This window comes from Xenopus tropicalis, chromosome 7 (assembly GCF_000004195.4).
Source record: "Xenopus tropicalis strain Nigerian chromosome 7, UCB_Xtro_10.0, whole genome shotgun sequence".
Lineage (NCBI taxonomy): Eukaryota > Metazoa > Chordata > Amphibia > Anura > Pipidae > Xenopus > Xenopus tropicalis.
The window spans coordinates 132,057,796-132,084,841 of record NC_030683.2 but is presented as its reverse complement, the minus strand read 5'-3'; the positions used below and the strand labels follow the sequence as shown (position 1 = coordinate 132,084,841).

The 27,046-nt window shown below is 54.0% G+C and overlaps 1 long non-coding RNA gene across 1 annotated transcript in view; it reads right to left on the bottom strand.

The window, feature by feature from the left end:
• Positions 1-6,388: 6,388 nt before the first annotated feature.
• LOC116412409 overlaps positions 6,389-27,046 on the bottom strand; it is a 50,582-nt gene continuing 29,924 nt past the window's right edge. Inside the window, exon 3 of the long non-coding RNA XR_004223680.1 lies at positions 6,389-6,473. This is a non-coding gene — a long non-coding RNA (uncharacterized LOC116412409). The remainder of the gene's footprint in view (positions 6,474-27,046) is intronic.

Here is a 27,046-nt window from a genome sequence, read left to right as displayed (position 1 = left end):
TGTCAGTGTGTTTGTGTGTCAGTGTCGTTGTGATGTTTGTGTGCCAGTGTGTTGTGTGTCAGTGTGTGTGTATGTTGATTGTGTCAGCTGTATGTGTGATGTTTGTGTCAGTGTGATGTGTGTGTCAGTGTGATGCTTGTGTCAGTGTGTGCTGTGTCAGTGTGTTGTGCTGTTGTGTTGTGTGTGGTGTCAGGTGTTGTGTCAGTGTGTGTGTGTCAGTGTGATGTGTGTGTGTGTCAGTGTGGTGTATGTGGTGTGTGATGTGTGTATGTGTCACGTGGTGTGTCAGTGTGTGTGGTGTCAGTGATTGTGTGTTATGTGGTGTGTTATGTGTGTATGGGTGTCTGTGTATTGTCAGTGTGTGTGTCAGTGTGTGTGTGTCAGTGTGTGTGTGTGTGTCAGTGTGTGTGTGTATGTGTGTGTGTATGTTGTTACTGTGTCAGTGTGTGTGTCAGTGTGTTTGTGTATGTGCTCTGTGTATGATGTGTTGTGTTTGTGTGTGTCAAGAATGTGTGTTCAGTGTGGACATGGTCAGTGTGTGTGTCAGTGTGTGTGTGTATGGTGGTGTGTGTCAGTGTGTGTGTCAGTGTGTGTGTATGTGTGTGTGTATGTGTGTGTGTATGTGTGTGTGTGTATGTGTGTGTGTATGTGTGTATGTGTGTATGTGTCAGTGTGTGTGTCAGTGTGTGTGTCAGTACATACATGGGGGGGGGCACACAGAGGCAGTGCCATGGGGTAAGGGCTAAGCGCAGCACAATGCACAAATGAGCCCCATTCCCTGTCCTGCAGAGCTTGCAATTCTTTTTCAGCACTTTACGTAGGAGGAGATTAATGAACTTAAAAAAAAGAAAAGAAAGCTGCTCCCACCTGTGCCCCGCCCCCTGCCACCACCTGGTGCCCCCGCCCCCTGCACACCTGCCCCATTCCCCTCTGTACAGTATATATAGTGCCGATGGGACGAGGGGTTTCTCAGGCAGCACCGGGGGGGGGGGGCAGTGAGTGACCCAGTTACTGTATCATTCTGTAGCGCCACTAATAGCACTTAATCCCCATCAGTAAGAGATATTATTATCCCCCCCCCATCCCCGGCCTGAGGCCCCCACACCCACCGCTCCTCCCCTCTCAGTCTGATCATTTATTTATCTGCCCCTCAGATCAGGTATCTCTCTCCCCATAGATCCCTTTCCTAATACCCCCCCCGCCCCCCCGGGCTCCCAGTCACTCGATAAACCAGAAAATCACTTACACCCCCAGCATGTACAGGGAACTCTGAGTATCACTCAGGTATGATAATGTACCCCCTACTGTCACTGATAAGGATATTAGCAGATTAGCAGTCACTGAGGGGTTCTGTGCCCCCCATATAAAGGCACAAGGCTGCAGGCTGAGTTATACAGGGAACTCTGAGTATCACTCATGTATTATAAGGGATAATGTACCCCCTACTGTAAAATGAATAAGGATATTAGCAGTCACTGAGGGTTCTGTGCCCCCATATAAAGGACAAGGCTGCAGGCTGAGTTATTACAGGGAACTCTAGTAATCACTCATGTATTTATAAGGGATAAGTACCCCCTACTGTAAAATGATAAGGATATTAAGCAGTCACTGAGGGGTCTGTGCCCCCCATATAAAAGGCACCAAGGCTTGCAGGCTGAGTTATACAGGGAACTTCTGGAGTATCACTCATGTTATTATAAGGGATAATGTACCCCCTACTGTAAATGATAAGGATATACAGTCACTGAGGGTTCTGTTGCCCCCCCATACTAAAAGTGCACAAGGCCTGCAGGCTAGTAATACAGGAACTCGAGCTATCACTCATGTATTATAAGGGATAATGTACCCCCTTACTGTACCAATGACTAAGGATATTAGCAGTCACTGAGGGGTTCTGGCCCCCCATATAAAGGCACAAGGCTCGCAGCTGAGTTTATACAGGGAACTCTGAGGTATCACTGGCATGCTATTATAAGGGATAATGTACCCCCATACTGTAAATGATAAGGATATTAGCAGTCACTGAGGGGTTCTGTGCCCCCCATATAAAGGCACAAGGCTACATGATTTCCATAAGTGAGTCATGTGACACTAGTGACATCATTATGGACAGGTTATCACTGATGACATCACAAAGCATTGTTTCTAAGAACAGTTTTTGCAGCTTATTATACACATAAAAGGACAAGACAGGGTTAAAGTTGGGGTACAGGCACAGTAAGTGGGGAGCAGAGCGGATGCACAGGAGGCAGATTAGACTGTTATACAGGTGGGCAGGGGAGCTTACAATCTAGGGCTGGGATGACAGGTGTATAAGCAGAGGTGCAGAAGGGGTTAATGAGAGTGAGTAGATGGGGGGGGGGGGCAGAAGTGCATAGTGAGTGTGCTGCAAAGAGGGTGCAGGGACAGACTGATGCTTATAAATACAATGATCCCATGGCGCCACCTACAGGCCAAAGAGATCGGCACAGTCTCCTGCACCAACTGCACTTCCCTGTATTGCCCTCTCCCATCTGCCTCCCTGTCTGGGGTCAGTCCATCTGGGGCATTTGTACTGGCACACCTGCCTGGGGGGCATCTCTCCCTTCCCCTGCCTGGGGCATCACCTGCCTTAATGATTATACTGCCTGGGGGGCATCTCTCTATCTGTCCCTATCAATTAGTTGGGGGCTCCCAGCCTGTGTCTTACCCCCTCAGCGCAAACAACCCCCCAACCCCCTGTGCTGCTAATTAGTACCCCACCTTGGGTCACCCAGTATGGTGACAGTAGGGCAAGATGGAGACAGTAGGGCAAGATGGAGACAGTAGGGCAAGATGGAGACAGTAGGACAAGATGGAGACAGTAGGGCAAGATGGAGACAGTAGGGACAGATGGAGACAGTAGGGCAAGATGGAGACAGTAGGCAAGATGGAGACAGTAGGGCAAGATGGGAGACAGCTAGGACAAGATGGAGACAGTAGGGCAAGATGGAGACAGTAGGCAAGATGGAGACAGTTAGGACAAGATGGGAGACAGTAGGGCCCAAGATGGAGACAGCTAGGGCAAGATGGAGACAGTAGGGCAAGATGGAGACAGTAGGGCAAGATGGAGACAAGTAGGACAAAGCATGGAGACAGTAGGGCAAAATGGGGCACAGTAGGCAAGATGGCGCGACAGTAGACAAGATGGGAGACAGTAGGGCAAAATGGGGACAGTAGGACAAGATCGGAGACAGTAGGGCAAGATGGAGGGACAGTAGGGCAAGATGGGCGACAGTAGGGCCAAGATGGGACAGTAGGGGCAAGATGGAGGACAGTATAGGCAGATGGATGACAGTATGGTGCAAGATGGAGACAGTAGCGGCAAGATGGAGACAGTTAGGACAAGATGGAACAGTGGCAAAATGGGGGACAGTAGGGCAAGATGGGCGGACAGTAGGACAAGAGGAGACAGTAGTGGCAAAATGGACAGAGGACAAGATGGAGGACAGTAGGGCAAGATGGAGACAGTTAGGGCAAGATAGGAGACAGTAGGGCAAGATGGGACAGCTTAGGGCAAGATGGGGACAGGTAGTGGCAAGATGGAGACAGTAGGCAAGATGGAGGACAGTAGGGCAAGCAATTGGGGACAGTAGGGCAAGATGGGGACAGTAGGGCAAGATGGAGACAGTTAGGGCAAGATGGAGGACAGTAGGCAAGATGGGGACGTAGTGGCAACTGGAGAAAGCCGTAGGGCAAGATGGGCAGTAGGGGCAAGATGGGGACAGAAAGGAAGAGATGGAGACAGAAGGAAGAGATGGCAGACAGTAGAGGCATGATGGGGACCAGTCTAGCGGCAAGATGGAGACAAGTAGGACAAGATGGAGACAGGTAGGGCAAGAGGAGACAGTTAGGACAAAGATGCGGGACAGTAGCGCAAGATGGGGACAGAAGAAGAGATGAGACAGAAGGCAAAGAGATGGGAGGACAGTTAGGCAAGATGGGGACAGTTAGGGCAAGATGGAGACAGCTACGGACAAGATGGAGACAGTAGGGCAAGATGGGGAGGACAGTAGGGGCAAGATGAGACAGTAGCGGCAAGATGGGGACCAGTAGGGCAAGATGGAGACATAGGGGCAGAGGAGACAGCATTAGGGCAAGATGTGACAGTAGGGCAACTTGGGAGAAAAGTAGGGCCAAGATGGGGGAACAGTAGGGCAAGATGCGGGAGCAGAAGGAAGAGATGGAGACAGAAGAAGAGATGGAGACAGATAGGGCAAGATGGGGACAGTAGGGCAAGATGGAGACAGTAGGACAAGATTGGAGACAGTAGGCCAAGATGGAGACAGTAGGACAGATGGGGACAGCTAGGGGCAAGATGGGGACAGAAGGGAAAGAGATGGAGACAGAAGAAGAGATGGAGACAGTAGCAAGATGGGGAAGTAGGGCAAAGATGAGACAGTTAGGACAAGATGAACAGTAGCGACAAAGATGCAGGGACAGTAGGGCAAAGATGGAGACAGTAGGACAAGCATGGAAGACAGTAGGGGCAAGATGGAGACAGTAGGACAAGATGGAGACGATAGGACAAATGCGAGACAGTAGGACAAATGGAGACAAAGAGGGACAAGATGGAGACAGATAGCGACAAGATGAAGACAGTAGCGGCAAGATGGAGACAGCTTAGGGACAAGATGGAGACAGTAGGACAAGATGGAGACAGTTAGGGCAAGATGAGACAGTAGCGACAAGATTGGAGACAGTAGGGGGCAAAGATGGCAGACAGTAGGACAAAGATGGAGACAGTAGGACAAGATGGAGACAGGTAGGACAAGATGGGAGACAGTAGGGCAAGCATGGAGACAGTAGGACAAGATGGAGACAGTATTAGGACAAGATGGAGGACAGTAGGCGCAAGATGGAGACAGTAGGAAAGATGGAACAGTTAGCGCAAAGATGGAGACAGTAGGGCAGATGGCAGACAGGTAGGGCAAGATGGCAGAAGGAGGGGCAAGAGGGACAGATTAGGGCAAGATGGAGACAGGTAGGGACAAGATGGAGGACAGTTAGGGCAAGCATCGGGCGACAGTGGGCAAGATGGAGACAGTCGGAGGACAAGATGGAGACAGTAGGGCAAGATGGAGACAGTAGGCAAGATTGGAAGACATTAGTGCAAATGGGAAAAGAAAAAGATAGGGGGGGCCCCCCCAAGAATTGGAGGACAAGTTAGGACAAGGGAATTGGAAGGGGGAAAAATAGTAGAGGCAAGATGGCAGACAGTAGGGCAAGATGGAGACAGAGGGCAAGATGGGAGACAGATAGGGCAAAGATGGAGACAGAGGGCAGATGGAGGGACAGTTTAGTCGCAAGATGGAGACAGTAGGACAAGATGGAGACAGAAGGAAAGAGATGGAGACATAGGGCAAGCATGGAGACAGAAGGGTAAGATGGAGAACAGTAGACAAGATGGAGACAGTAGGCAAGATGGAACAGAAGGAACAAGGATGGAGACAGTATGGGCAAGATGGAGACAGAAGAACAAGATTTGGGTAGGGACAGTAGTTGGCAAGATTGGAGACAGTAGGACAAGATGGAGACAGTAGGGCAAGATGGAGACAGTAGGGCAAAGATGGAGACAGTTAGCGGCAAGATGGAGGGGACAGTAGGGGCGAGATGGGAGACAGTTTTAGGGCAGGAGGAGGACAGAAAGAACAAGATAGGACAGTAGGAGAGATGGACACAAGTAGGGCTGGAGGTGGGAGGCTGCAGGGCTGGAGGCTGGAGGCTTTGAGGGGGGCTGGGAGGCTGGGGCTGCAGAGCTGTGGGCTGGAGGGCTGGGGGGCTGGACGCTGAGAGGGGGGCTGGAGACTGGGGGGCTGGAGCTGGAGGGGGGCCTGGAGCGGGGAGGCTGGAGGGGGGGCTGGAGTTGGGGGCTGGAGGCTGGGAGGGGGGCTGGAGACTGGGGCTGGAGGCTGGGAGGGGGCTGGAGACTGGGAGGCTGGAGGGGGGGCTGGAGGTTGGGGGGCTGGAGGCTGGGAGGGGGCTGGAGTCTGGGGGGGCTGGAGGCTGGGAGGGGGGCTGGAGACTGGGAGGCTGGAGGGGGGGCTGGAGGTTGGGGAGCTGATGCTGTGAGGGGGGCTGGAGACTGGGAGGCTGGGGGGCTGGAGGGGGGGGCTGGAGGCTGGAAGGCTGCAGGGCTGGAGGGCTGGGAGGGGGGCTGGAGACTGGGGAGGCTGGGGAGGCTGCAGGGCGGAGGTTGCGGGGCTGGATGCTGTGAGGGGGGGCTGGAGACTGGGAGGCTGGGAGGCTGCAGGGCTGGAGGCTGGGAGGGGGGGCTGGAGACTGGAAGGCTGGGGGGCTGGGAGGGGGGGCTGGAGGCTGGAAGGCTGGAGGGCTGGACGCTGGGGGGCTGGAGGCATCTTACCTTATATCGGGGAACACTTTCAAGGGGGGATGAGTTGGCTCTGCACAAGTCTAATCTGTAAGAAACGAGTTGGCTCCGCCCATCCTGGCGCCTGCAAGTTAAAAGGAAATGCTTTTAAAAATGCGCACTCTGGCCCCAGGAGCTTGCACTCTACTGCCAGCCAAATACTGAGGGTACAGTCTGCCCAGAACATCCTTTCTTTTCTCTGTTTGGCAGAGGGGCAAGAGAAGATGGAGCAAAACAGCCCCAGGAAACACTACAGGGGTCACAGCGCGTTTCACTCTAATTAGTCGTTAATTGCTCGTTTAGCAGATCGTTAGCAGGAATGGAGTGAAATGTGACATCAGTGCCTGTGGGCGGGGCCTGTGACTGAGTGCGGGAAAGCTTGGCTGGGGCAGCTCAAACCAAACCACTGAACAACAAGGGGCAATAGGGAACCAGGGGGTAATTAGTGCGACTCACAGGTTAATTGCACAGCCCTGTAATTAGCTGAGGGGCGGGGTCACAATCTGCAGTCTGTTTGGGTGTGAAAGTTCCTTTTCCAGAGGTCGGACTTTTCCAGGATATGAATCCCTGTGAGTTCCGACTGCTGAGAGATTTAGTGATTTACCCTTTATTATAACCCCCACTGCCAAGGGCTATTAACTGCCCCCTACCATATGGACTCAGAATCAGAGCTCTGTACCTGGGTAAGTACTGGGGGGAGATTGGATTCACTTACCCAGGGGGGGGGTTCCTGTCTGACCATGGGAAAGAGAGCAGCCCAGGAGCAGGAAGTACAGAGAATCAGAGCTCTGTACCTGGGTAAGTACTGGGGGGAGATTGGATTCACTTACCCAGGGGGGGTTCCTGCCTGACCATGGGAAAGAGAGCAGCCCAGGAGCAGGAAGTACAGAGAATCAGAGCTCTGTACCTGGGTAAGTACTGGGGGGAGATTGGATTCACTTACCCAGGGGGAGGTTCCTGCCTGACCATGGGAAAGAGAGCAGCCCCATAGGCCAATGGTGATGGAGAGAAAATCTCCAAAATAAACAATGTGAGTGTTTGGCAGGGATACATGCTGAGTAACAGTGCCGGGGGGGGGGGGGGGGCAGTGCCACATGATGCCAGCTGTGCCCCCTCCCGCTGTTCTCCCCTCAGATTAATCAATAACTCCCCTCGCTGCTCTGACAGATGATATGACCCAGATCCAGCAGCCATAATTACACAGAGAGACAGGGGAGGAAGAGGAGGGGTCACTAATCCCTGGTACCAACCCCGGGCGCCGGTTCTAATCCCGTTACTCGTTGGCACGGCCGGATAAGTGACCTAATCCTAATCTGCGTGTAACCACTCCCACCCCGTGGCCCCCGGGGCCCGATCTCTGCTTCTATCTGATGGCAGAGGACCCTGATCTGACCCAGAGGCTGAGAAGTTTATTGCAGTTTAGTGGGCAGTGCCCCCCGACCCAGTACCTAGCAGAACCCCCTGGCCCAGTACCTAGCAGAACCCCTGGCCCAGTACCTAGCAGAACCCCCTGGCCCGGTACCCTGCAGAACCCCCTGGCCCGGTACCCCGCAGAAACCCTGGCCCAGTACCCAGCAGAACCCCCTGGCCCGATACCCTGCAGAACCCCCTGGCCCGGTACCCAGCAGAAACCCTGGCCCAGTACCCAGCAGAACCCCCTGGCCCGGTACCCCGCAGAACCCCTGGCCCGGTACCCAGCAGAACGGCTGGCCCGGTACCCAGCAGAACCCCCTGGCCCGGTACCCCGCAGAACCCCTGGCCCGGTACCCAGCAGAACCCTTGGCCCGTTACCCAGCAGAACCCCCGGCCGAGTACCCAGCCGAACCCCTGGCCCGGTACCCAGCAGAACCCCCTCGCCCGGTACCCCGCAGAACCCCTGGCTCAGTACCCCGCAGAACCCCTGGCCCAGTACCCAGTAAAGCCCTGGCCCAGTACCCAGCCGAACCCCTGGCCCGGTACCCCGCAGAACCCCTGGCCCGGTACCCAGCAGAACCCCCTGGCCCGGTACCCCGCAGAACCCCTGGCCCAGTACCCCGCAGAACCCCTGGCCCAGTACCCAGTAAAGCCCTGGCCCAGTACCCAGCAGAACCCCTGGCACACCTGTAACTGCCGCTTTGTAGGTGGCACTTGGGATCCCCACCCTCAGTGTCACATTCTCTTATATTAATGGATTATCAAGGGGAACTTCACCCTTCAAAGTGCAATATTAAGCAACATGCAGCAGGGGGCAGCACAGGGCTGTTCCCTTTGTTACACTCTATAGGCCGGGTATTTACAGGGTACTGCAGGGAGAGTAGAACTAAGAGCTATAGAGAGAGGACTACAACTCCCATAATCCCCCAGCAGATGTCACTGGGTCCCAGGGCCAACCCTCCGCTCTTTATATATAAACAAAAAATATATCGGTGCCCGTTGGAAGGGAGACTCTGCCTGGCACCGGCTGTTTGTTTTGCTCAGAGCTTGGCAGTCCCACAGGAGGGCACCATGGGTACAATGGAAATATGGGCCCCTGGGGGGAAGGAGGGTTCCGAGCCAGGTAAGGAGGCTGCAATTAATTCACCTGTATCCAAAGCTGTGGGGCCCCAAGGGCCACAGTGACGTAACTGGGGGTGGGGGGGGTTAATTAATATGACATATGGGTTATAGGATAGGGCTGGGGGTCCTGTGTGAGAGTCTGGGGGCCCTATAAAGTGTAACTGTAACCCCCCCAGTCTCTGTGCAGCCCGGCAGGCACAAAGCTTAGGTAGTCAGAACCAGCAGTGCAGAGGGACAGACCCTAAGCAGCTTCCAGCAGCCGTTCTGTTTATAAATAACTTTATATTTGGGATTACTTCCCCTTTAGGATCTTGAGAGTCACTTCAGTCTCCTTGGTGGAACCGCCGCTGCCCTCGCTCCGCCGCTCCATATCTGCCCCTTCCGCCGCTCTCATTCCGCCACATTATCTGCCCCAGGGTATTAATGGCTGCCGATTAACCCCCGGCTCCCTGAAAACCTGAGCCTTTAAATCCCACGGCAGATAATCTAATTGCCCTGTACAGGTGAGGGGGGGAGGGGGGGGCATTACAGTACAGGGAATAAATACAAATATACAGAGAAGGAATGTTCTGGGCACACAATAAGCTGTACCCCCATACTGTACTGTCTAAGGGAAACACTATGGCACCCCCTACCCATATGTATAAATACAAATATACAGAGAAGGAATGTTCTGGGCACACAATAAGCTGTACCCCCATACTGTACTGTCTAAGGGAAACATTATGGCACCCCCTACCCATATGTATAAATACAAATATACAGAGAAGGAATGTTCTGGGCACACAATAAGCTGTACCCCCATACTGTACTGTCTAAGGGAAACACTATGGCACCCCCTACCCATATGTATAAATACAAATATACAGAGAGGGAATGTTCTGGGCACACAATAAGCTGTACCCCCCATACTGTACTGTCTAAGGGAAACACTATGGCACCCCCTACCCATATTGTATAAATACAAATATACAGAGAGGGAATGTTCTGGGCACACAATAAGCTGTACCCCCATACTTGTACTGTCTAAGGGAAACACTATGGCACCCCTACCCATATGTATAAATACAAATATACAGAGAAGGAATGTTCTGGGCACACAATAAGCTGTACCCCCATACTGTACTGTCTAAGGGAAACATTATGGCACCCCCTACCCATATGTATAAATACAAATATACAGAGAAGGAATGTTCTGGGCACACAATAAGCTGTACCCCCATACTGTACTGTCTAAGGGAAACACTATGGCACCTCCTACCCATAATTACCCCACTGGTGAAAAGTGGTACTGCAAGTGAAACAGTATTATATGATGTAAATCAGCGGCTAGACTTTGGGTTTGTTTCCCCTTACATCAGGCAGGTAAGTCACTTACAGATCCAGTAACAGGTAGCGGTGCCAGCGCAGCCCCCCGTGTATGTGGGGTAAATAGAAGTAATGTCCATGCAACTGACACAGAAGGTGCAGTATCGCTAATCCCACTCTCTGTATTGTCTGCTGGTACCTAATCCCACTGATCCCCCTGTAATGTCCTTAAGCCCCTGTTATCTACTCCTGTAATGCCCCACACACATAGCGCCACTTACCCTGCCCTGCTGTACAGCAACACATGTACCCACTGATAAATACCCCTCCCCAATAGCCCCTGCACCTACTGCCTGACCATGGGAAGGAGAGCAGCCCAGGAGCAGGAAGTACAGAGAATCAGAGCTCTGTACCTGGGTAAGTACTGGGGGGAGATTGGATTCACTTACCCGGGGGGAGGTTCCTGTCTGACCATGGGAAAGAGAGCAGCCCAGGAGCAGGAAGTACAGAGAATCAGAGCTCTGTACCTGGGTAAGTACTGGGGGGAGATTGGATTCACTTACCCAGGGGGAGGTTCCTGCCTGACCATGGGAAAGAGAGCAGCCCAGGAGCAGGAAGTACAGAGAATCAGAGCTCTGTACCTGGGTAAGTACTGGGGGGAGATTGGATTCACTTACCCAGGGGGAGGTTCCTGCCTGACCATGGGAAAGAGAGCAGCCCAGGAGCAGGAAGTACAGAGAATCAGAGCTCTGTACCTGGGTAAGTACTGGGGGGAGATTGGATTCACTTACCCAGGGGGAGGTTCCTGCCTGACCATGGGAAAGAGAGCAGCCCAGGAGCAGGAAGTACAGAGAATCAGAGCTCTGTACCTGGGTAAGTACTGGGGGGGGGATTGGATTCACTTACCCAGGGGGGGGGTTCCTGCCTGACCATGGGAAAGAGAACAGCCCATGAGCAGGAAGTACAGAGAATCAGAGCTCTGTACCTGGGTAAGTACTGGGGGGAGATTGGATTCACTTACCCAGGGGGAGGTTCCTGCCTGACCATGGGAAAGAGAGCAGCCCAGGAGCAGGAAGTACAGAGAATCAGAGCTCTGTACCTGGGTAAGTACTGGGGGGAGATTGGATTCACTTACCCAGGGGGAGGTTCCTGCCTGACCATGGGAAAGAGAGCAGCCCAGGAGCAGGAAGTACAGAGAATCAGAGCTCTGTACCTGGGTAAGTACTGGGGGGGGGATTGGATTCACTTACCCAGGGGGGGGGTTCCTGCCTGACCATGGGAAAGAGAACAGCCCATGAGCAGGAAGTACAGAGAATCAGAGCTCTGTACCTGGGTAAGTACTGTATTACACTAATACCCCCGCTGCACCCCATAGAGTAGCACGGGGGGGGGGGTTCGCTCACAGTGGGGTCAGTAGGTGAATAGTAACCCCCGGCTGCTCCTTTCTACTGGATATTTTCTGTTCGCATCCTTAAGTGTTTTCCTGATTTGCTTGAATGAATCCTGTGGGTGAGGGCTGTGCGGGTGGGGGCTCCCATCCATTTAGGCACAAGTACCCCCCCCCCTCTGGGCACAGGTTGCGTAACACTCAGCACTTAATAGCACTCAATTCATTCCGCTCTTTGTCTCTCCCCGGGGCAGAAAAAACGTCACAGTCCCCTCACTCCCTCTCTCTATGCCAACAAAGGGTTAACCGGGCCGCTCTCATTGGCTGCCGCCGACAAAGGAATCAGATTTTGGGTGAATTATTGAGATAAAGGGAAAACTGGAAGTTCCTGCACCAGAATTGTACCGCGTTTGGCCAGTGGGGGCGCTGTTGTCTCTAGAAAGGATTTTCCACTTGGCTGAAGGCTGTGAGGGGGTGCTGGGGGTTGTGGTTAAAGGAGGGGTGGGGGGTACAGGTAAGACACCCCTTAATTACAGGTCAGGTGCAAGTTAGAATAAAAAGCCTCAAGTTGTTTAAAGGGGAAGTTTACTTCTAAATAAAATATTATGTCATAGATGGGCCACTATGGCCACAGACTACAGGAATTATCTGCCCCGGACACAGTGCACAAGATTATGTTTTTGCCCCCAGGCCCCCAGTGTTCTTGCCCCCCAGTGCTGCCCTACTGATTAACCCCCCGGCTACAGCTTATAGTTTGTTGGCTCTGCAAGTAACACTCTCCCCTGCTGGATCAGTGCTGCAAAGCCTATCTAACAAGCTGTGCAGGCTCACTTTCTGGCATCCCTGGGCATGGGGCAGATACGGATATGATTGACGAGAATCCTACCCCTAATTGCCCAACCATTAAGACTTCAGCAAAGTCTGTGCCCAATGAATGCAGCCAGTGCCCTGATTGGTTTAGCGAGGAACCCCCTACCCAATACCCCCGGCAGGGCATTCCCCAACCCCCTCACCGTGAGGAACCCCCTACCCAACATCCCCCGGCAGGGCATTCCCCAACCCCCTCATCGTGAGGAACCCCCTACCCAACATCCCCCGGCAGGGCATTCCCCAACCCCCTCACCGTGAGGAACCCCCCTACCCAACATCCCCCGGCAGGGCATTCCCCAACCTCCTCACAGTGAGGAACCCCCTACCCAACATCCCCCGGCAGGGCATTCCCCAACCCCCTCATCGTGAGGAACCCCCTACCCAACATCCCCCGGCAGGGCATTCCCCAACCCCCTCACAGTGAGGAACCCCCCTACCCAACATCCCCCGGCAGGGCATTCCCCAACCCCCTCATCGTGAGGAACCCCCTACCCAACATCCCCCGGCAGGGCATTCCCCAACCCCCTCACTGCCCTCACTGTGAGGAACCCCCTACCCAACATCCCCCGGCAGGGCATTCCCCAACCCCCTCACTGCCCTCACCGTGAGGAACCCCCTACCAAACATCCCCCGGCAGGGCATTCCCCAACTCCCTCACCGTGAGGAACCCCCTACCCAACATCCCCCGGCAGGGCATTCCCCAACCCCCTCACTGCCCTCACCGTGAGGAACCCCCTACCCAACATCCCCCGGCAGGGCATTCCCCAACCCCCTCACAGTGAGGAACCCCCCTACCCAACATCCCCCGGCAGGGCATTCCCCAACCCCCTCACAGTGAGGAACCCCCTACCCAACATCCCCCGGCAGGGCATTCCCCAACCCCCTCACAGTGAGGAACCCCCTACCGTGATTCCTATAAAGGGGGGCCCTGTAAAGAGCAAAATGATGTTCTCACCCCTTGAGTCAATGCCCTGTTTATACAAGACAGCACTTTATTTGCTTTAGTAGCCACAGAATGACACTGCCTGGAGTTGCACAGCTTGTTATCCACAAATACCCCCCAAATCCCTCTCAATAAAGGATCCCCCCAACTCACTCCCATGTCGTCTATAACTCACATTTATTTTATTTCTACCCAAGTGCATAACCTTGTATTTATCAACATTGAAAAACAAGTTAAAAAGCAAAGGCCCAAGGACTGACCCCTGCGGGACCCCCTAACAACACCGACCCAATTAGAAACTGTTCCATTTCCCCCCACTCTGTGTAACCTGCCCCTCAGCCAGTTCTCTATCCCAGTACAAATATGATGTTTTAGGCCAATATTCCTCATTGTGCACAACTGCCTGCTGAATACCCAGTATCTGTCAGTACAGGGGGGGGGGGCAGGGGGACGAATATCCAAGCCGACAGCTGTTTGTGCCGCACTCAGCACTCTGTCCGGCTGCCACTCGCTTGGTATTGCCGGCAGGGGGGCTGGGGGGCAGCAAGGAGAGTGCCGAATATCCCAGCCAAGCACAGAATACATGGGGCCCTATGAGCAGAATTTGTGCAGGGCCAAGGAAGGGCGAGTGTGCGCCCCCTACAGGCAGCTCCGCATTACAGCACATTTCTACCTTCTCAGCTGAGCGGCAGCTCAATAAGGAGTCTCTGGGGCGAGTGGCAGTCGGACTCTCAGCGCTGAAGGGTTTGATCATCGAGCGTCTCATCCCCCTCTCTTTCCTCCCGGCTCTGATTCCTTCCAGGGGTCCGACCTTCCTCCCCGAAACAATCTGTCGCCTCTCTGAGCTCAATTTGTATTTGCAACGAGGCGGCGGCAGCCTCCGAGATAATGAGTCTCTGGGAACTTCATGTCTCGGGGATGATAATAAGGATCCGAGCGGCTGCTGAATCACTGAGCGTCGGGGGGTGCGGGGGTCACACTGCTTGTAAGCAGAGCCGCCATTGGCTGCGTGGGGCCCAAAGCACAGTTTGCCACTGGATTGTGTTGGCAGCACTGCCAGCCGGAGAGGCCTGAGCTTGAATCAACTAGGAGAGAGATAAGGAGGCTGGGCCGGGGCAGGGGGAACCAAACCACCCCTCTCTGCACATGGAGCAGCCTATGGAGTGTGAGTTAATAACGCGGCGGTGCCGGAGCTTTGGGATCAGTTAAGGGCTAATCCAATAAAATAATTATGGGATGGCAGAATCCCTTTCATGATGGGGCCGTAATCAGCCTGACAGCTCCTGATTGCATTATACACAATATCCGCCAGTTACTAATTAGCAGAACATGAAGTTCAGTCCGTCCCGCTGTACTCGCACTCTCTCATTAACTACACCAGGTCTCCTTGTATAGAGACAGGTGGGCACTGAGACCCCCAACACTGCCCAGCGCGGCACTGAGACCCCGGCACTGAGACCCCCAGCACTGAGACCCCGGCACGGAGACCCTGGCACTGAGACCCCGGCACTGAGACCCCGGCACTGAGACCCCCGGCACTGAGACCCCCGGCACTGAGACCCCGGCACTGAGACCCCCGGCACTGAGACCCCGGCACTGAGACTCCGGCACTGCCCAGAGCAGCACTAAGACCCCGGCACTGCCCAGAGCGGCACTGAGACCCCGGCACTGCTCAGAGCGGCACTGAGACCCCCAGAACTGCCCAGAGCAGCACTGAGACCCCGGCACTGCCCAGAGCAGCACTGAGACCCCGGCACTGCCCAGAGCAGCACTGAGACCCCGGCACTGCCCAGAGCGGCACTGAGACCCCCAGAACTGCCCAGAGCAGCACTGAGATCCCGGCACTGAGACCCCCAGCACTGCCCGGAGAAGCACTAAGACCCCGGCACTGCCCAGAGCAGCACTGAGACCCCGGCACTGCCCAGAGCGGCACTGAGACCCCCAGAACTGCCCAGAGCAGCACTGAGACCCCGGCACTGAGACCCCCAGCACTGCCCGGAGAAGCACTGAGACCCCCGCACTGAGACCCCGGCACTGAGACCCCGGCACTGCCCGGAGAAGCACTGAGACCCCGGCACTGCCCAGAGCAGCACTGAGACCCCCGCACTGAGACCCCGGCACTGCCCAGAGCAGCACTGAGACCCGGCACTGCCCAGGGCAGAACTGAGACCCCGGCACTGAGACCCCGGCACTGAGACCCCCAGCACTGCCCAGAGCAGCACTGAGACCCCCGCACTGAGACCCCGGCACTGCCCAGAGCAGCACTGAGACCCCAGCACTGCCCAGGGCAGAACTGAGACCCCGGCACTGCCCAGAGCAGCACTGAGACCCCGCAACTGAGACCCCCAGCACTGCCCAGAGAGCACTGAGACCCCGCACTGAGACCCCGGTACTGCCCAGAGCAGCACTGAGACCCCGGCACTGAGACCCCCAGCACTGCCCAGAGCAGCACTGAGACCCCCGCACTGAGACCCCGGTACTGCCCAGAGCAGCACTGAGACCCCGGCACTGAGACCCCCAGCACTGCCCAGAGCAGCACTGAACCCCCGCACTGAGACCCCGGTACTGCCCAGAGCAGCACTGAGACCCCGGCACTGAGACCCCCAGCACTGCCCAGAGCAGCACTGAGACCCCCGCACTGAGACCCCGGTACTGCCCAGAGCAGCACTGAGACCCCGGCACTGAGGTTAAAGGGTTAAAAGTCCCTAGCAACCAAAAAGTAAAAAAACAAACTCCAAACTACAGATATGAGGAAGCCAAAATGATGCCCAACTGTAAAGTGTCTGTATCCAACCAGAAATGCCAACTTGCCCTTTACATTATACACCAATCCAGCTATACAGGGCCCGGGGCCCAAGCCCTGCCCACGGACTCCAGGGTGGGATTTATAGCAGAGAATAACAGCCCTTGGGGGGTGCTGTGTCCCTTGCCCCCCTGATACACCTGTAGTAACACCAGTATAGAGATATTGGGGGCTGGGGGCGGAGCCATATTTCAGGAAGGAAAGACGACACTGAAACCCCTAACAGAGTAGTAGGTGCTTGGAACAAGCCCCCAGCAGGAGTGGTAGGAGCCAGTACAGCTTGGCCTTCCTATTGGGAGACACTGGGGTGGAGACTGTTACTATGGGGGGACAATCTAGTTGCACAGTCCAAGTGTCCCCTGTGAGGAAGAGTTAAAGGGCAAGTTAGACTGCAGGGGGACCGGAGCCTTTATGGGAAGAATCGGACAGAAATCCAATCCCAGAGCCGCAGCATCGATTCCTTGTTAAATGGAGACGTCAATGGGATCGGATTTTCATTTCCTACCGGGGGGGGGGGGCGAAATATTTCCCTTTCTGCAGCCAAATCATTGCGCAGAGTATTGCGCTTCCTGCAGTCTGGCTCCATAGTGGCATTAATGCGACATCCCAACTCCCGTGCCCCCCCCGCGTCCCGACTCCCGTGCCCCCCTGCGTCCCAACTCCCTTGCCCCCCCGTCCCAACTCCCGTGCCCCCCCGTCCCGACTCCCGTGCCCCCCCGCGTCCCGAATCCCGTGCCCCCCGCGTCCCGACTCCCGTGCCCCCCGCGTCCCGACTCCCGTGCCCCCGCGTCCCGACTCCCGTGCCCCCCCGCGTCCCGACCCCCATGCCCCCCGCGTCCCGACTCCCTTGCCCCCCCGCGTCCCGACTCCCGTGCCACCCCGCGTCCCGACTCCCGTGCCCCCCCGCGTCCCGACTTCCGTGCCCTCCCGCGTCCCAACTCCCGTGCCCCCCCGCGTCCCAACTCCCGTGCCCCCCGCGTCCCAACTCCCGTGCCCCCCCGCGTCCCAACTCCCGTGCCCCCCCGCGTCCCAACTCCCGTGCCCCCCCGCGCCCCAACTCCTGTGCCCCCCCGCGTCCTAACTCCCGTGCCCCCCGCGTCCCAACTCCCGTGCCCCCCGCGTCCCAACTCAGGATACTATGGGTGCAGGTATAGGTGCTGTACATACTATAGGCAGGATACTATGGGTGCAGGTATAGGTGCTGTACGTACTATAGGCAGGATACTATGGGTGCAGGTATAGGTGCTGTACGTACTATAGGCAGGATACTATGGGTGCAGGTATAGGTGCTGTTCATACTATAGGCAGGATACTATGGGTGCAGGTATAGGTGCTGTACATACTATAGGCAGGATACTATGGGTGCAGGTATAGGTGCTGTACATACTATAGGCAGGATACTATGGGTGCAGGTATAGGTGCTGTACATACTATAGGCAGGATACTATGGGTGCAGGTATAGGTGCTGTACATACTATAGGCAGGATACTATGGGGTGCAGGTTTAGGTGCTGTACATACTATAGGCAGGATACTATGGGTGCAGGTTTAGGTGCTGTACATACTATAGGCAGGATACTATGGGTGGCAGGTTTAGGTGCTGTACATACTATAGGCAGGATACTATGGGTGCAGGTTTAGGTGCTGTACATACTATAGGCAGGATACTATGGGTGCAGGTATAGGTGCTGTACATACTATAGGCAGGATACTATGGGTGCAGGTTTAGGTGCTGTACATACTATAGGCAGGATACTATGGGTGCAGGTTTAGGTGCTGTACGTACTATAGGCAGGATACAATGGGTGCAGGTATAGGTGCTGTATGTACTATAGGCAGGATACTATGGGTGCAGGTATAGGTGCTGTACATACTATAGGCAGGATACAATGGGTGCAGGTATAGGTGCTGTACGTAAAATATAGGCAGGATACTATGGGTGCAGGTATAGGTGCTGTACATACTATAGGCAGGATACAATGGGTGCAGGTATAGGTGCTGTACGTAATATAGGCAGGATACTATGGGTGCAGGTATAGGTGCTGTTACATACTATAGGCAGGATACAATGGGTGCAGGTATAGGTGCTGTACGTAAAATATAGGCAGGATACTATGGTGCAGGTATAGGTGCCTGTACATACTATAGGCAGGATACAATGGGTGCAGGTATAGGTGCTGTACGTAATATAGGCAGGATACTATGGGTGCAGGTATAGGTGCTGTACATACTATAGGCAGGATACTATGGGTGCAGGTATAGGTGCTGTACATACTATAGGCAGGATACTATGGGTGCAGGTATAGATGCTGTACATACTATAGGCAGGATACTATGGGTGCAGGTATAGGTGCTGTACATACTATAGGCAGGATACTATGGGTGCAGGAATAGGTGATGTACATACTATAGGCAGGATACTATGGGTGCAGGTATAGGTGCTGTACATACTATAGGCAGGATACTATGGGTGCAGGTATAGGTGCTGTACATACTATAGGCAGGATACTATGGGTGCAGGTATAGGTGCTGTACATACTATAGGCAGGATACTATGGGTGCAGGTATAGGTGCTGTACATACTATAGGCAGGATACTATGGATGCAGGTTTAGGTGCTGTACATACTATAGGCAGGATACTATGGGTGCAGGTATATACGTACTATAGGCAGGATACAATGGGTGCAGGTATAGGTGCTGTATATACAATAGGCAGGATACTATGGGTGCAGGTATAGGTGCTGTTCATACTATAGGCAGGATACTATGGGTGCATGTATAGGTGCTGTATGTACTATAGGCAGGATACTATGGGTGCAGGTATAGGTGCTGTACATACTATAGGCAGGATACTATGGGTGCAGGTATAGGTGCTGTACATACTATAGGCAGGATACAATGGGTGCAGGTATAGGTGCTGTACATACAATAGGCAGGATACAATGGGTGCAGGTATAGGTGCTGTACATACTATAGGCAGGATACTATGGGTGCAGGTATAGGTGCTGTACATACTATAGGCAGGATACTATGGGTGCAGGTATAGGTGCTGTACATACTATAGGCAGATAACAATGGGTGCAGGTATAGGTGCTGTACATACTATAGGGCAGGATACTATGGGTGCAGGTATAGGTGCTGTACGTACTATAGGCAGGTTACTATGGGTGCAGGTATAGGTGCTGTACGTACTATAGGCAGGTTACTATGGGTGCAGGTATAGGTGCTGTATGTACTATAGGCAGGTTACTATGGGTGCAGGTATAGGTGCTGTATGTACTATAGGCAGGATACTATGGGTGCAGGTATAGGTGCTGTACGTACTATAGGCAGGATACAATGGGTGCAGGTATAGGTGCTGTACATACTATAGGCAGGATACTATGGGTGCAGGTATAGGTGCTGTACATACTATAGGCAGGATACTATGGGTGCAGGTATAGGTGCTGTACATACTATAGGCAGGATACTATGGGTGCAGGTATAGGTGCAGCACAGGGGGCACACACTGCAGGTAATGACATAGGAGTTTAGGGGACCCCCGGGGGTCCCAGTGCCGCTTCGCTGCTATTTGCACAGTGCAAGGTCCCCAGCTGCTGCCGCTGAGTGGAACCCCCCAGTTATCTCCCACCAAGTACCCCGGCTCTAGGCTCCCGTCTCCGTGCCAGTCTCTCAGTGCCAGTCTCTCAGTGCCAGTCTCAGTGCCAGTCTCTCAGTGCCAGTCTCAGTGCCAGTCTCAGTGCCAGTCTCTCAGTGCCAGTCTCTCAGTGCCAGTCTCAGTGCCAGTCTCTCAGTGCCAGTCTCAGTGCCAGTCTCTCAGTGCCAGTCTCAGTGCCAGTCTCTCAGTGCCAGTCTCAGTGCCAGTCTCTCAGTGCCAGTCTCTCAGTGCCAGTCTCTCAGTGCCAGTCTCTCAGTGCCAGTCTCTCAGTGCCAGTCGGATGCCACACAGCTGGGGGGGTGCTGCTATCGCTGCTGCCCCCCTGCCCTGGGGTTTCACCTTGAGGAGCCTGCCTGCTGCCCGGGGAGAGATCTGAGCTCATTCATCAGCAAATATAACCCCTGTGTGCCCTGCTGGGGGCAGTTAGACGAGGGGTAATTACAGAGAGACCTACCGTGCTGCAGTGTGGCTTATTCCATGCGAGCGACAGAGTCACAATAATCCCAGGAAGCCAATGGGCTCGCCGGCTCCGCTTGCAGCTGCTGCACCTTGCAGTGTCTCGTGCATGAATAGCAATGGGCTCCGCCGCTCCTGCCCCCTCCCCCTACTCCCCGCACTCCCTGCACTCAGCTCCACGGCCCCTGGGCCACCTATACACATGGGCACTAGGGGGCGCCTTTATCCTGCTATCATTCCCATGCTCAAAGCCCGCTGAGCCATAAATATACGCGAGCTGCTTGGCTGCATAGAAACCGGTGCGGTCTGAAACCTGACTCAGTTATTATTATTATTAACATTTATTTATAAAGCACCAACATATTCCGCAGCGCTGTGACTGTGATTGGCCACTTACTCTACTTACTCTCGTAACTCCCAGTACCCCCAAAACTGAAGGCGTTAGCATTGTTGCCCCTTCTCCTCCATAGAACTGAACACAAATAGCACCCCCCCTGTTACAGCAATGGGCTTCACAGAAACCAATACAGTCTGCAGCATGTACATAAACTGCCAGTTAGCCAATCAGGATGCCCACACTAAATGCCACCTAGGGCCAATGTCCTGGTACCAGGAGTGAGGCAATTGGTCCAAAGAAATAGTTTTATCAATGGCCTCCCCCCCCAGGCCTTTGTTCTGTAGCCCCCCCCCCCCCCCTTCCCATTCACCTCTCTGTCAGGGGAGGGGGGTACAGGTTTCCATGGTAACCAGATTAAAGCTCAGCCGATTCTTTTCAGCACCACACGGGGCCTGGGGGTAATTTGTAATTTTATTGGTGTGTTTGAGACCAGTCGTCACCCCCCACAATCAACAATCAGGAGAACAAAACAGAACAAAGCAAGTGCCCCAGTCAGGGGCAAGGCAACTCCCTGCACCTTTATATAATCCCCGCACCCTGCAAGGTCTTCCATAGAAGCCCCTCTGACTTCTGATCCCAAGAGCTTACAGTTTCATCACAGGTTCTCATTCCAAGAGCTTGCACTCTAACAGAGGCGCCACAGAGCATTGTAGCATTATCCTGATAATAGGGGGGGGGGTGCAGGGGGCATTCGGGGGAGTGGGACCGCTCAACAGAACAAGTTCTTGGGGGAAGCAGTGAAGAGATTCCGCAACCAATCAGCAGTTAGTTGTCACTGGGCGCCTGCAGTCAGAATAATGAGAGCTAGCCTCTGGTTGGCCGGTTGGTAATTGCCCCACTGCATGCAGCAGGAGGTGCCAGGTAGCTGCTATCTGTCAGTTTCCGCAGGAAAGTAACGAGTCGCCCACGCAGAGCTGCAATTAAAACTTGGGGGGAAAGCGCACAATGAGAAACGTGTTGCACGTGTTTCCTGCGTGTGTCTTTATACCCACTGTGCTAGCCGGGGATGCTGGGAGCTGTAGTCTATAGAAGTAATAATATAATGTCACATGACCATCAGGGACAACAGACTTGGGCCCCTGGGCTCAGAAGTACAGGGAGACCCCCATGGCAGATGGATATGAGTGGATGCTGGAAGTAGTAGTACAACAACAGCGGCTCATTGGAACCCTACTACTTGTAGTTTGCCCCAGGCCCCAGTTTGTTTATTCTGCACCCCCTTGTCCCCCCCCCCCTTTACTGCATGGGCTGATGCTGCCGCAGTGAGTGCCACACAGCGCCACCTAGTGCCCCATGGGAGAAGTGCATCTGTATGTGAGGCCACTGGCAGCCCCCCCCGGGGTGCGGATCCAAGCGCAGGTAGTCACAACCCGCAGTGCTGGAACCCGTCCCCGCAGGGCATTGTGTGAGTTCTACCCGGAGCTGCCATGTTGTGTGCCCTTTCATTTGCTCAATCGCTTTGTTACATTGGGATTGGATAACACAACCCCTGTACTTTTGCCCTGGGGATGGGGGGTTGGGTTCAGCCCACAAGTAAGCAAATCATTTAATGCTGCAATTCCTGACTGCCACCGAATCCCACGGCTGCCAAGTTCTATATATATAGTGTAATGCTGTGCCCCTCCTGCCCACACTGGCACTCACTGTAGCTGGGGGGCCCCTGGGCTCAGGCACCTTATTTATTTAGGGGGGGGTCACACAGCACAGTGAGCTGAACCCCTTTCACCCTGCAGTGTCCTGTCAATGCTTTCCTGCATTACAGCTGTCTGTCCGTCCCTCTGTCTATCTGTCCGTCCTTCTGTCTGTCTATCTGTCCCTCTGTCTGTCTATCTGTCCGTCCTTCTGTCTGTCTATCTGTCCCTCTGTCTGTCTATCTGTCCTTCCCTCTGTCTGTCTATCTGTCCTTCCCTCTGTCTGTCTATCTGTCCCTCTGTCTGTCTATCTGTCCTTCCCTCTGTCTGTCTATCTGTCCCTCTGTCTGTCTATCTGTCCTTCCCTCTGTCTGTCTATCTGTCCCTCTGTCTGTCTATCTGTCCTTCCCTCTGTCTGTCTATCTCTCCCTCTGTCTGTCTATCTGTCCTTCCCTCTGTCTGTCTATCTGTCCCTCTGTCTGTCTATCTGTCCTTCCCTCTGTCTGTCTATCTGTCCGTCTCTCTATCTGTCCGTCCCTCTGTCTATCTATCTGTCCTTCCCTCTGTCTGTCTATCTGTCCCTCTGTCTGTCTATCTGTCTGTCTATCTGTCCGTCTCTCTATCTGTCAATCCCTCTGTCTGTCTATCTGTCCGTCTGTCTATCTGTCCGTCCCTCTGTCTATCTATCTGTCCTTCCCTCTGTCTGTCTATCTGTCCCTCTGTCTGTCTATCTGTCCTTCCCTCTGTCTGTCTATCTGTCCCTCTGTCTGTCTATCTGTCCGTCTCTCTATCTGTCCGTCTCTCTATCTGTCTGTCTCTCTATCTGTCCGTCCCTCTGTCTATCTATCTGTCCTTCCCTCTGTCTGTCTATCTGTCCTTCCCTCTGTCTGTCTATCTGTCCGTCTCTCTATCTGTCTGTCTATCTGTCCATCCCTCTGTCTGTCTATCTGTCCGTCTCTCTATCTGTCTGTCTATCTGTCCATCCCTCTGTCTGTCTATCTGTCCGTCTGTCTATCTGTCCGTCTGTCTGTCTATCTGTCCGTCCGTCTGTCTATCTGTCCGTCCCTCTGTCCGTCCCTCTGTCTATCTGTCTGTCCCTCTGTCTGTCTATCTGTCCGTCTCTCTCTATCTGTCCATCCCTCTGTCTGTCTATCTGTCCGTCCGTCCCTCTGTCTGTCTAACTGTCCGTCCATCTTTCTGTCTATCTGTCTGTCCCACTGTCTGTCCATCTATCTGTCTGTCTGTCCATCTAGTGTGTGATCCAATGGACTCTCAGCTGGACCAAAAGATCATGCACGCGGCTCAGTATCTGTGGGAATGGAGAGTGGAGAAAGGGTGTTGCTGAACTACAACTCTAAGGCTGAGCAAAGCCGTGGGGCCCCAGTGGTTGTTAACTCTGTAGTTACAGGAGTGCGGAACAGACGGACACAGAGGGTACAGCACAGAGTTCAGCAGCTACAGATACAGACAGGGGCTGGCACTGTACCCATCGGGGGGTCAATAACTGAACAGTTGATTTAGTCAGCCCCCCAGTATCGGGCCCTATAAGTGGGACCTGGGTGAGCCACAGTAGCCCCCAAGTCTGTGCACTTGCACCCCTACCCTATGGGTGGCACCCAGGTCTCTGATCCTTCTATTCTCCTTGATGGAGCTTCAAGCTGCTCACTCGCTGCCCTGATCCTACCGCTCACTCCTAGACTGACTAGAACTGCCACCTCCAAGGCGCTAACCTGCACCCACCTCCCAGGCCCTAACCTGCACCCACCTCCCAGGCCCTAACCTGCACCCACCTCCCAGGCCCTAACCTGCACCCACCTCCCAGGCCCTAACCTGCACCCACCTCCCAGGCCCTAACCTGCACTCCACCTCCCCAGGCCCTAACCTGCACCCCACCTCCCAGGCCCTAACCTGCACCACCTCCCAGGCCCCTAACCTGCACCCACCTCCCAGGCCCTAACCTGCAACCCACCTCCAAGGCCCTAACCTGCACCCACCTCCCAGGCCCTAACCTGCACCCACCTCCCAGGCCCTAACCTGCACCCACCTCCCAGGCCCTAACCTGCACCCACCTCCCAGGCCCTAACCTGCACCCACCTCCCAGGCCCTAACCTGCACCCACCTCCCAGGCCCTAACCTGCACCCACCTCCCAGGCCCTAACCTGCACCCACCTCCCAGGCCCTAACCTGCACCCACCTCCCAGGCCCTAACCTGCACCCACCTCCAAGGCCCTAACCTGCCACTTACTGACCTGCCCAGAGAGTACATTAACCCCAGAGACAGTAGGGCAAGATGGGGACAGTAGGGCAGATGGGACAGTAGGGGCAAGATGGAGACAGTAGGGCAAGATGGAGACAGTAGGGCAAGATGGAGACAGTAGGGCAAGATGGAGACAGTAGGGCAAGATGGAGACAGTAGGGCAAGATGGAGACAGTAGGGCAAGATGGGGACAGTAGGGCAAGATGGGGACAGTAGGGCAAGATGGGGACAGTAGGGCAAGATGGGGACAGTAGGGAAAGATGGAGACAGTAGGGCAAGATGGAGACAGTAGGGCAAGATGGAGACAGTAGGGCAAGATGGGGACAGTAGGGCAAGATGGAGACAGTAGGGCAAGATGGAGAAAGTAGGGCAAGATGGAGACAGTAGGGCAAGATGGAGACAGTAGGGCAAGATGGAGACAGTAGGGGAAAATGGAGACAGTAGGGCAAGATGAGAGACAGTAGGGCAAAATGGAGACAGTAGGGCAAGATGGAGACAGCAGGGCAAGATGGAGACAGTAGGGCAAAATGGAGACAGTAGGGGAAAATGGAGACAGTAGGACAAGATGGAGACAGTAGGGCAAAATGGAGACAGTAGGACAAGATGGAGAAAGTAGGGCAAAATGGAGACAGTAGGACAAGATGGAGACGTAGGGCAAGATGGAGACAGTAGGGCAAGATAGAGACAGTAAGGGAAAAATGGAAACAGTAGGGCAAAATGGAGACAGTAGGGCAAGATGGAGACAGTAGGGCAAGATGGAAACAGTAGGGCAAGATGGAGACAGTAGGGCAAGATGGGGACAGTAGGGCAAGATGGGGACAGTAGGGAAAGATGGAGACAGTAGGGCAAAATGGAGACAGTAGGGCAAGATGGAGTCAGTAGGGCAAGATGGAAACAGTAGGGCAAGATGGAGACAGTAGGGCAAGATGGGGACAGTAGGGCAAGATGGGGACAGTAGGGAAAGATGGAGACAGTAGGGCAAGATGGAGACAGTAGGGCAAGATGGAGACAGTAGGGCAAGATGGGGACAGTAGGGCAAGATGGAGACAGTAGGGCAAGATGGAGAAAGTAGGGCAAGATGGAGACAGTAGGGCAAGATGGAGACAGTAGGGCAAGATGGGGACAGTAGGGCAAGATGGAGACAGTAGGGCAAGATGGAGAAAGTAGGGCAAGATGGAGACAGTAGGGCAAGATGGAGACAGTAGGGGCAAGATGGAGACAGTAGGGGAAAATGGAGACAGTAGGGCAAGATGAGAGACAGTAGGGCAAAATGGAGACAGTAGGGCAAGATGGAGACAGCAGGGCAAGATGGAGACAGTAGGGCAAAATGGAGACAGTAGGGGAAAATGGAGACAGTAGGACAAGATGGAGACAGTAGGGCAAAATGGAGACAGTAGGACAAGATGGAGAAAGTAGGGCAAAATGGAGACAGTAGGACAAGATGGAGACAGTAGGGCAAGATGGAGACAGTAGGGCAAGATAGAGACAGTAGGGAAAAATGGAGACAGTAGGGCAAAATGGAGACAGTAGGGCAAGATGGAGACAGTAGGGCAAGATGGAGTCAGTAGGGCAAGATGGAAACAGTAGGGCAAGATGGAGACAGTAGGGCAAGATGGGGACAGTAGGGCAAGATGGGGACAGTAGGGAAAGATGGAGACAGTAGGGCAAGATGGAGACAGTAGGGCAAGATGGAGACAGTAGGGCAAGATGGGGACAGTAGGGCAAGATGGAGACAGTAGGGCAAGATGGAGAAAGTAGGGCAAGATGGAGACAGTAGGGCAAGATGGAGACAGTAGGGCAAGATGGGGACAGTAGGGCAAGATGGAGACAGTAGGGCAAGATGGAGAAAGTAGGGCAAGATGGAGACAGTAGGGCAAGATGGAGACAGTAGGGGAAAATGGAGACAGTAGGGCAAGATGAGAGACAGTAGGGCAAAATGGAGACAGTAGGGCAAGATGGAGACAGCAGGGCAAGATGGAGACAGTAGGGCAAAATGGAGACAGTAGGGGAAAATGGAGACAGTAGGACAAGATGGAGACAGTAGGGCAAAATGGAGACAGTAGGACAAGATGGAGAAAGTAGGGCAAAATGGAGACAGTAGGACAAGATGGAGACAGTAGGGCAAGATGGAGACAGTAGGGCAAGATAGAGACAGTAGGGAAAAATGGAGACAGTAGGGCAAAATGGAGACAGTAGGGCAAGATGGAGACAGTAGGGCAAGATGGAGACAGTAGGGGAAAATGGAGACAGTAGGGCAAGATGAGAGACAGTAGGGCAAAATGGAGACAGTACGGAAAGATGGAGACAGTAGGGCAAGATGGAGACAGTAGGGCAAAATGGAGACAGTAGGACAAGATGGAGACAGTAGGACAAGATGGAGACAGTAGGGCAAAATGGAGACAGTAGGACAAGA